This window comes from Ornithodoros turicata, chromosome 2, assembly GCF_037126465.1.
Source record: "Ornithodoros turicata isolate Travis chromosome 2, ASM3712646v1, whole genome shotgun sequence".
Lineage (NCBI taxonomy): Eukaryota > Metazoa > Arthropoda > Arachnida > Ixodida > Argasidae > Ornithodoros > Ornithodoros turicata.
This window is the reverse complement of record NC_088202.1, coordinates 85118620-85127600: the sequence shown is the minus strand read 5'-3', so window position 1 is coordinate 85127600 and position 8981 is coordinate 85118620. Positions and strand designations below refer to the sequence as shown.

Here is an 8981-nt window from a genome sequence, read left to right as displayed (position 1 = left end):
TAAGATATTTACACCGGCGGCAGGCGGCAGGAAACGAGAAACGACCAAAGAAACAACCAAAGACACAACGACGGTCATGGCACTTAAGCGATGAACGAACGCGTTTTCTATCTTCCATTATGTTGTCACTCGATTCATGATCATTACGGATAGCTATCAAGTATGGATAGTTCGCTGCGCAGCAGTCCATGGAGGTCGCATATACGAAGTGCGATAGAGGTATTGCATTTAGTCAGAGGTGGAATGCGCCCGGTACTTTATACAGGGAGAGACCAATACTTGGGGTGTCCATTTCGGTATGCATTGGGAAATTTCGTCGGTGGTCTTTGAAGATGCCAGACGGAATAATCTCCACTTCTAAGTGGAGGTTGTGCCGTTATCCCGTTTGCAACTTTCCGCAGTCTTGGACTGTATAGCTTGGCGACGACTAGCACATGCATTAATACTTGCCATGCTGCAGGTTCTTGTCCATGAGTTGATATTCTGCTATAGTTCGTTTGAAATGTTAGAGGGAGCCAGTCCGTGTGACTTGACTTCCAATTTATGATGCCAATACATATAAACCGAGCACATCTCATCAGGCCAGTTGTCATATTCTTTGCATCTCTCGGTGTCGAAATGCGGGAAAGATATACTTAGGGAGGGACTTGGCAACTGGATCACGCCATCGTCTCAAACGGCTTCGGGAACCTGTCCGCAAAAGGATCACGACACGTACTTCGAAGATCGCAGCAATCCTCCAGGAAATTTCTTCCGTAGGGACCCTGGAGCCCAAGCTCGATCTTCTGACTCACCGCGCCAGGAACTGCGATGCCTTAATGAACAGATCTGTGCGAACGAAAAGAAAAGGAATTAGAATACTGCTACGTCTACACAGTAATGGTGATAAACTCTAAACAGCGAGCTAACAGATTTTTGGAGTGTACTCTGCGCGAGTTGAGCTAGAAGAATCTCAACGACCGACAACTCAAGCCACAAAAGAATTGCAGCGAGAGAAAAGGTGAAGCAGTAATGGCAGTAGGTAATAGTAATTTGAGTAGATTTAGACGTAGGTGAAGCAGTCTTCAGCAGCGGCACTAAACTAAAATGTTATGTGGCATCTAATGAATTATGTGCCTTCTCGTTAAGTGACAGCTCCACGATTCAGGCCCAGGGTCAAATATTCGAAACATGTAGAACGAGATGCATCATGTCAGATTTAGCAAGAGGAAACAATACCGCGAAGTCTTCAGATCTACTGATGGCACCATGACTCGCAGTGGAAGCAGTGGAAACGAATGCGAACATCTGATACCTCAGGAAGATTGTGAGGATTCCTATATCTCCTGCGAGCAGCGGGCCTCATCTCTACCCTTAACCTTGTAACGTGTACCTCCACTTTATGACCTCCACACCATGACATCCACCCTGTGACGTGAATGCCGTCGTAGATATTACAGCCTCCTGCGCGATGATTTACTACTAGAATTATCCCAACTGTCGTCGTCATCGTAAGCAAGAAAAGCAGGAGAGACACATGGTTCATGGAACTCTACGTCCTGTCATCCGTCGTAAGAGGAATCGTTCCAGGCGCCACTCCATTTTTCCACAACCTCTTCTCCACGATATTCATCCCACGGCGAACAACTACGATACCCTCCCATGTCCGAACGACATGGCGACTGGATGCCAGATACACCTTCAAGCAGTTTTGGTAGAAATGAACGTGCAAGTGCTTCGCAAGTGTCTCGGTGGGAGAGTAATCCAGCCTACATCGTGCAGGACACGAGTCTCCAGGGCAACGGACATAGGACGGACATAGGCCTGCATGTACATTGGCGTACATACGCGTCATTCAGTCTGCCTTAAGCGTGTGAAATACATATAGCCGCACACAAGGTTTTGTGGCTCTCTGCACGATGTGTGGGACTTCTATAAGACGTGTCGCGTGAAGACGATCACGGTTATTCGCACAGAGTTCTGCAGCGATTAGAAGAGGTTAGAAGGAAAAGCTAAAATTTTGAGATATTAGTCTCGACGGGGTCGGGTCTGACAAATGCAACGTTTGTAGAGTAGACTAATAAAATACACTGCAGCGCCCCCTTGCGGAAGGTTATAACGGGACTGTCTACGTCCTCGATTGCAGCGCCATCTTTCGGTCGACAACATACGCAGGGTGGTAACTGAGTCCATTTACCACCGAGGGTACTAGAAGTTTATTACATGACACAACGACAATTTCTCGAAGAAACGGTATCATCGTACTTCAGGTGTAATTTAAGTAGAAAACACAGTCAGCAACACGGCTGTATTTTAATCCAAAGTGTTGCGAATTGCGGTGGCAGATTTTTTGCGTTACTACATTGAGGAAATTTCCGAACCCTCACTTGAAAGTCGCTTGTTATCTGTTGCATCTGTTCTCCGCCAAATTGTTCCGACATTTCTGATCACGACATTTCAGCCTAACATCTGTGCCTCGCGCGCGAAGTTCACATGTTTGCAAGCGCAGTTAATTTTTGTTTGCGTCTTCCCCTGGTGATCGCTCGATAAAGATAACTTCTTGATTTCTCGTTTTATGATACGTAATAACCTGTAAGCCAAGATTTCACTGTGGAGTTAAGACTGCTATATAAATCGAAATTTGCAAAAAAAGAAAAAAAAAAAGGAAATCATGAATTTCGTATGCATGTATCCAGACTTCTACGTAACGGGTAACGGGTAATTTCGTTACTAGTAATAAATTACTTTTTTGAGTAATTTGTAACGTAATCGATTACTTTTCTGGCCAAGTAATTTTTTGAGTACTTAAATTACAATTTTCAGTGATCAATTACCAAGTAAGCGATTACTTTGAGACCAAAGAACCCACATTGTTTGGGAAGACAAAACTAACTGCCCTCTGCAAATTTCAAGACAGCCGTCTTATCGGTAGGATTTTTTCAGTAACGTGTAGTGTATTTTCGAGTCCACTGTCATCTCCCCATTCATGTGGACTATCTTTCCGTAATCCGGCCTGCATATACAGTCGGTTGGTCTGTAGGTTGTACCATGAACCTGATGAGTCATCTATGAGAGTCCCAGTTGCAGATGGGTCTTTTCTCACTATGCCAGATCCACAGAGAGCACAGAACTCTCGACTCCGATAACCTATTGCGACTCTTGCGCATCCTGTCAGTCTTGTATGCAATATACTGTCGATGTCACAATGATGTTGTAGAGGAGGTGGTGTCCCTCTACATGAGTCCTGACCGGCGATGATGGAATGTCCCAGCGGGCAGATGGTAGTGGCCTCACGCTAGGACGGTGCCGGTAGAACTGCTGTGCCAGCGCCGTAGCGCGTGGCAGCAGAGGCACGTCGTCATCGTCGTCACCGGGCCGCCACATCACTCCCCCCCTCAGACGCGGAGCGGTGCATGCGGTTGAGATTCACGAAGAGGAGAATGAATGACGACTCGTGGATGGTGGACGATTGGAGACACGTCTTGCGATTGTGGCTGTTGATGCAGCAGCGGGATGACGGGAACAAGAGCGCTGCGATCCGGGTGGGTTCCAGTGATGAGATGAATGTTGAGTGTTAGGATGCTTGAGTCCCTGCTGAGTGCGTTGAGCCCTTGAGTGCGCTGGATGCTTGTTGAGTGACTGCTGTCGAGCGTTGATTGTTGCTGTGAGTGCTGAGCGTTGATTGTTGCTGTGAGTGCTGAGTGTTGCTGGGTGAGTGCGTTGCTGAGCGGGCGACAGTACCGCGACCGGTACGACAGCGTGAATGCAGGTTGCCGCCAGAGAAGTGCCGGGGAGGACCATCATGAAGCAGGTGGAGGCCGGAAAGTCAGCTTACTGTGGTCTCCCTGCGGGTCCCCGGTGGAACAGTGGTCCCAGTGCGCCTTGCCTGCTAGAGGGTGGTTCGCTGCTAGTTTGCCGAAAAATTTAGGATGTTGCATGGCCCTAATTACGCCGAACATGGCGTTCGTTGTTCGGGTCACCAAATGTAGAGGAGGTGGTGTCCCTCTACATGAGTCCTGACCAGCGATGATGGAATGTCCCAGCGGGCAGATGGTCGTGGCCTCACGCTAGGACGGTGCCGGTAGAACTGCTGTGCCAGCGCCGTAGCGCGTGGCAGCAGAGGCACGTCGTCATCGTCGTCACCGGGCCGCCACAATGTCTACGATTTGCAATGACTTGTCGCCGTGGTCTGAGCTATCTGGCACGTTCAGAGCGGTGGAGAGAAAGGATAAAAACAACACTTTGTTCATATGTCTGCTGTGCCTTCCTCAAGAAAAAATTCCTGTCAGCTTTGAGCTTTAACTCATGCCATTTCTCGGTGCCTTGCAGCTTACAGTACGCTCGCGGTTAAGCACGACGGCGTTCAGACACTTCTGCTTGTACTTTTCCTCTCAGATACCGAAAGTAATTGGCAAAGTAACGTGTTACTTTTCTAGACGTTACTGCATTACTTTTTCCGACGAGTAATTTGTAACGGTAAAAAATTACTTTTTCGTACAGGGTAACGGTAACGGTAATCAATTACTTTTGTTTTAGTAACGTGTACAAGTCTGCATGATGTATCACGCTAAAAACTTAAAAAAAAGGGACAACAGCAACAAAACATACACTATTGGCGTATTTGGAGGAAGTCGTACTGTTCACAGCTCAACCGCTATAGGCCCTCGAACAATCCATATGCACACTTGAAGCTATAAATTTGGCACCCAGGGCGGACCCACGTACAGGGAACGAACGATACCACCCTGTCAAAGGGATTAAACTACACACATTTGTAGACTAACACGCCATTCGTGACAAGCCATTACCACACTAAAAGGTATAAAATTGACCACCTTTTTTTAAGAGTGTGGGCGCGGCGGCATCTGTGGTCTCGTTCCCGGATATACCGCAGTGGGCGGGAATTCATTAGAGCTGAATGTTGTCGCACTGTGCTGCTGCTGACGTTGTAGACCTTTAAGACGTAGTAGACAGGTGAAGTCAGAAAGGCTGTTAATTCCTCCAGTGTAATTTACTGCTTTTAATGCTCTTCTGGAGCCGCTGTAGAGTGATCATTTGGCAGGTGACGTTTCATGGGGCACAATGAAGACAAATGTCATGTGTTCTGCAGTCCCGTGCAGTGCAGAATATCGATCGCCTCGCGACACCGCCACATAGCTCATTGCAAGTGCTTGGTTCTGCTTCCACTGTTGTGTTTCTTCTTTCGTCTGCATACCCCCAAGGAAACACGTTGGTAGGGACTTCCCATGTCTAAGCATCAATAACATCCCTGTTCCAAGATGTAAAGCATGCAAATACCTTGGTGTCACTATCGACAGCGCCTTACGCTGGACGGAGCAGGCGAACGAAACCATTGCTAAAGGGAAGAAATCGCTAAATTTGCTCAGACGAATCAGTGGTAAAGCATGGGGATGTAATCCACTATCCATGCTCACGCTGCACAGAGCTCTTATTCTATCTCGGATTCTGTATGCGACGCCGTACGTTGTCCCGTCTCCAACACAATGGCTGAACCTCGAGCGTTTTCATCGGGCCTGTATACGAATAGCACGGTCTACCCAGCTTCTCCAGCATTACCTATACATATCTGCAGTCAAAGGAAAAGCCCGTCAGCATCCATTCAAAACTCAGAGGGCTCCAGTTCATAGACAACGTAACACTTCTGGGCAAGGAACAACTCCTCACCGGTCTTCAAGGCAACCTCACCACGTCCCTGGCATAGGCCGCCTGGCTAGGTCGCACGCCAATTGCCTCCTACCGTACGACGAATGCCTCCCACGACCTGCTACTCCATGGCGTGAGGTAATGCCCAATATCTCGTTGCACATTCTAGGGCTAAGAAAGAAGGGCGAATCCAGCTCACTGGAAGACAAGGCAGCTGCTGAAGTCCTAATTAGTGACACTTTTCACGCTCACACTCTTGTGTTCACAGACGGCTCCGTTGACGCAGAGTGTAGGAGCGCTACTTCCTCCTTTTATATACCATCATTAAATGTGGCATGGCAAGGAAAATCAGTTCGATACCCAATATGCTCTACGACAGCTGAGCTTCTGGCAATATTACATGCAGCAGCTGTGGTACAGGTCAAGGGAATCACCAAAGCTGTCATCCTCACAGACTCGCGTACTGCTCTCCAAATGGTGATGAACCCCACATGCAATAGCATTCTAGCCCGGTGAATCAGAACGTCATGTGCCCAACACAAGAAAGTCGGTGGAGACATCTACCTACAATGGATCCCCTCCCACGTCGGCATTAGTGGCAACGAAAAAGCGGACCAACTAGCATTTGCTGCACACCACAGCACTAGCCCTAGTTTGCCAACCCCGGGAGACAGCGACAGAAAATTGGTCATCAATGAGATAGCTCTTATGCACCCTGGAATCCGGGACACCCTGGAAAATCATCGACTTGATCTCTCGCTGAAAGGACTTTCCCGCGGTACACAAACTCTGCCCTTCAGGTTGCGAACAAGAAGCGCTTTCACTAAATCACAATTGTTCGATTGATCTCTAGACAACGCAAACTGCATACATTGTCAGCAAATTGAAACTATCGACATTAAACATATCCCCCCCCTCCCCGAAACTATCGAGCACATCCTACTGCATTGCTGTGCATATGCTACGGTGCGGGAGAAATACCTTGGCTATTGCAGGAACTGTACGGTGGATGATCTCCTACATCCCAGACGCTCTTTCACAGAAAGACACTCCAAAATTCGCAGCCTCGTCTACTTTCTCCAGGAATCTGGCCTGGCTCCTCGCCAACTCTGCAGTGACTGCCCTAGATCTTAATTTTTGGCCGTCATCATCCCTTCATCTGTTATTACACCATCTCATCTCATCCTGGCTACAGTCGTGACGGAGCCCACATACGTGAGGCCAACAACGGCAAGCCGGTTTTCGTCACCACCACCACCATCTTCTTTCGTCATGTCGTCCTTAGATTGGATTGGATTGGATAGGAGAGAAAGATGTGACGTTAGTTCCGACCCAGTCAGGACTGGCTACTCCAAAACGCGTTCCGCGCTTCGTCGTGTCTCTTTCATAAGAAGGTGCATTGTGTCGTCTTACGATAAGACTGATGTTGGGCGGCGGCAATGTTAGGAAACAACAGTGACAACGCCCGTGGCACGTCGCAAGGGATGGACACACTCTTTCTTTCTTTCTCTTTCTTTATTTACCCTCAGGTCAGGGAATTACAGAGGAGAGTGGCATAATAAAAGGAAAATACAACGAATTACATGCAAAGTAATTGGTCCAGCAGCTTGCGGAAGCTATTAGAATCCCGGACGATGACGGTGGAGGCGGGAAGACAGCTCCAGTCGTTCGCTGTTCTGGGAACAAATGAATTGGCGAAGTGATTTGTGCGACTAAATGGAACACTCATCTTCTATTATGTTGTCATTCGATTCATGATTGTTAAACCGACCACATCTTCGGTTGTCATATTCCTTACAGGAGCAGTCCTGCGGTGGCTTAGTCACTAACTGAACATAAGTTAAAGAAAGAAAATTAAAAAAAACTCCATCTCCATCTGTGACGGAAAGAACAATCCAGAATGTCCCGTAATATGACACTACAGTGGCAAGGAAGATTAATGTGCACCTTTTAATTCTTGCTTGGATCTCTATAGGCAAGAACTGGTAGCGACACGGTTCACGTCTCTCCGCACTGCAAACGCGGACACTTCCACCTTGCTTTTACGCTTTGCCTTGTGGGTTTTATTCTACTTACACTTACCACACCACTTTCCTTTCGAAACCAAGATCGAAACCATAAATACACTCTCTTGAGTGACGCGCAGTTCGGATTTAGGAAACACAAGCCTACAGAGCTATAGCCTTATTCAACGTAAAAGAAATGGTAAACTTGAAGAGAAGTATATTGTGTTAGGTATATTTTGAGATTTTACCGAGGCATTCGGTAGGATCAACCATGAAGTACTTCTAGGTAAAATGTACCAACATGGTATTATATAGGAGAATTTTACTATACAGCTTCCGAAATTACTTATCGTGGCGGAAATAATGCGTACAGATCAGTTCAATGATATCTGACATGGAACAGGTAATCGCTGGGTTACCTCAAGGAAGCATATTGGGCCCAATTTTATTTAACGTGTACATAATGGCATGGTAAGCACTAGTAAACTTGCCTCATATATGTTATGTACGCAGACGTCGTAAGTATTTTTCTATCGGGGCATCACACGAATGAATTAATTAAGCAAGCTAATGAGGTGCTTGATTGCATACGTAACTGGTCTTTCCCCATTCATTATCATTAACTTATTTGTTGTTGTTGGTGGTCTTTCAAAAAATAAGCTTGCAGAAAATACTTGGTAAACGTAAAGCCATAATTTTTCCACCAATAAACAAAAGAGTCAGCCACGATGCTGAACTTAAACTGGCCTCGAAATCCATTGACATAGTTGATATAGATTCAAATTATTAGGAGTTTACTTCTCTCGGACAATGATATGGGATTACCAACACGTACAAACAAAAGTTAAGCGTTTGCGAAAAAGGATTGAGTGTTAGCAACTCATGATCTGGGTTTAAAGTTAACCAGCGTTGGTGAAACTGGGCCTCAGTCTTGCAAACTTGATAAAGAATAATGAAACACGCTGTTTGTGCACAGTCCCACCTTGGCAGTTTTAGAAACCAAGAGCAAACTACGACACACAACGTTTGTCATACACTCTACCAACTCTACTAAATACTTACCAGTCATACAACACCTTGACCCATTCACTCACTCACTCACCCCTTGACCCTAAATCTACGAAACATCAAATCCCTCTTCTTTCTTTCGGACGAATTTACTGTGATTATGTGTTAAGACGCTATACAGTGCAATCTATATTGTTATATTATCAGAATTTCATCATGTCCTCTGTGCTTTTTGAATTCATCATTAAAATTTGCCGGGTTACCAGCACGCTGTGCTTTACTTAGAGGTATGCGCGGATAATACTGACAGTACCCGCACCCACA

The 8981-nt window shown here is 46.5% G+C and overlaps 1 long non-coding RNA gene across 1 annotated transcript in view; it reads right to left on the bottom strand.

The window, feature by feature from the left end:
- Nucleotides 1–523: 523 nt before the first annotated feature.
- The window catches only part of LOC135383802 (uncharacterized), a 47094-nt gene continuing 38636 nt past the window's right edge, over nucleotides 524–8981 (bottom strand). Inside the window, exon 3 of the long non-coding RNA XR_010420074.1 lies at nucleotides 524–828. This is a non-coding gene — a long non-coding RNA (uncharacterized LOC135383802). The remainder of the gene's footprint in view (nucleotides 829–8981) is intronic.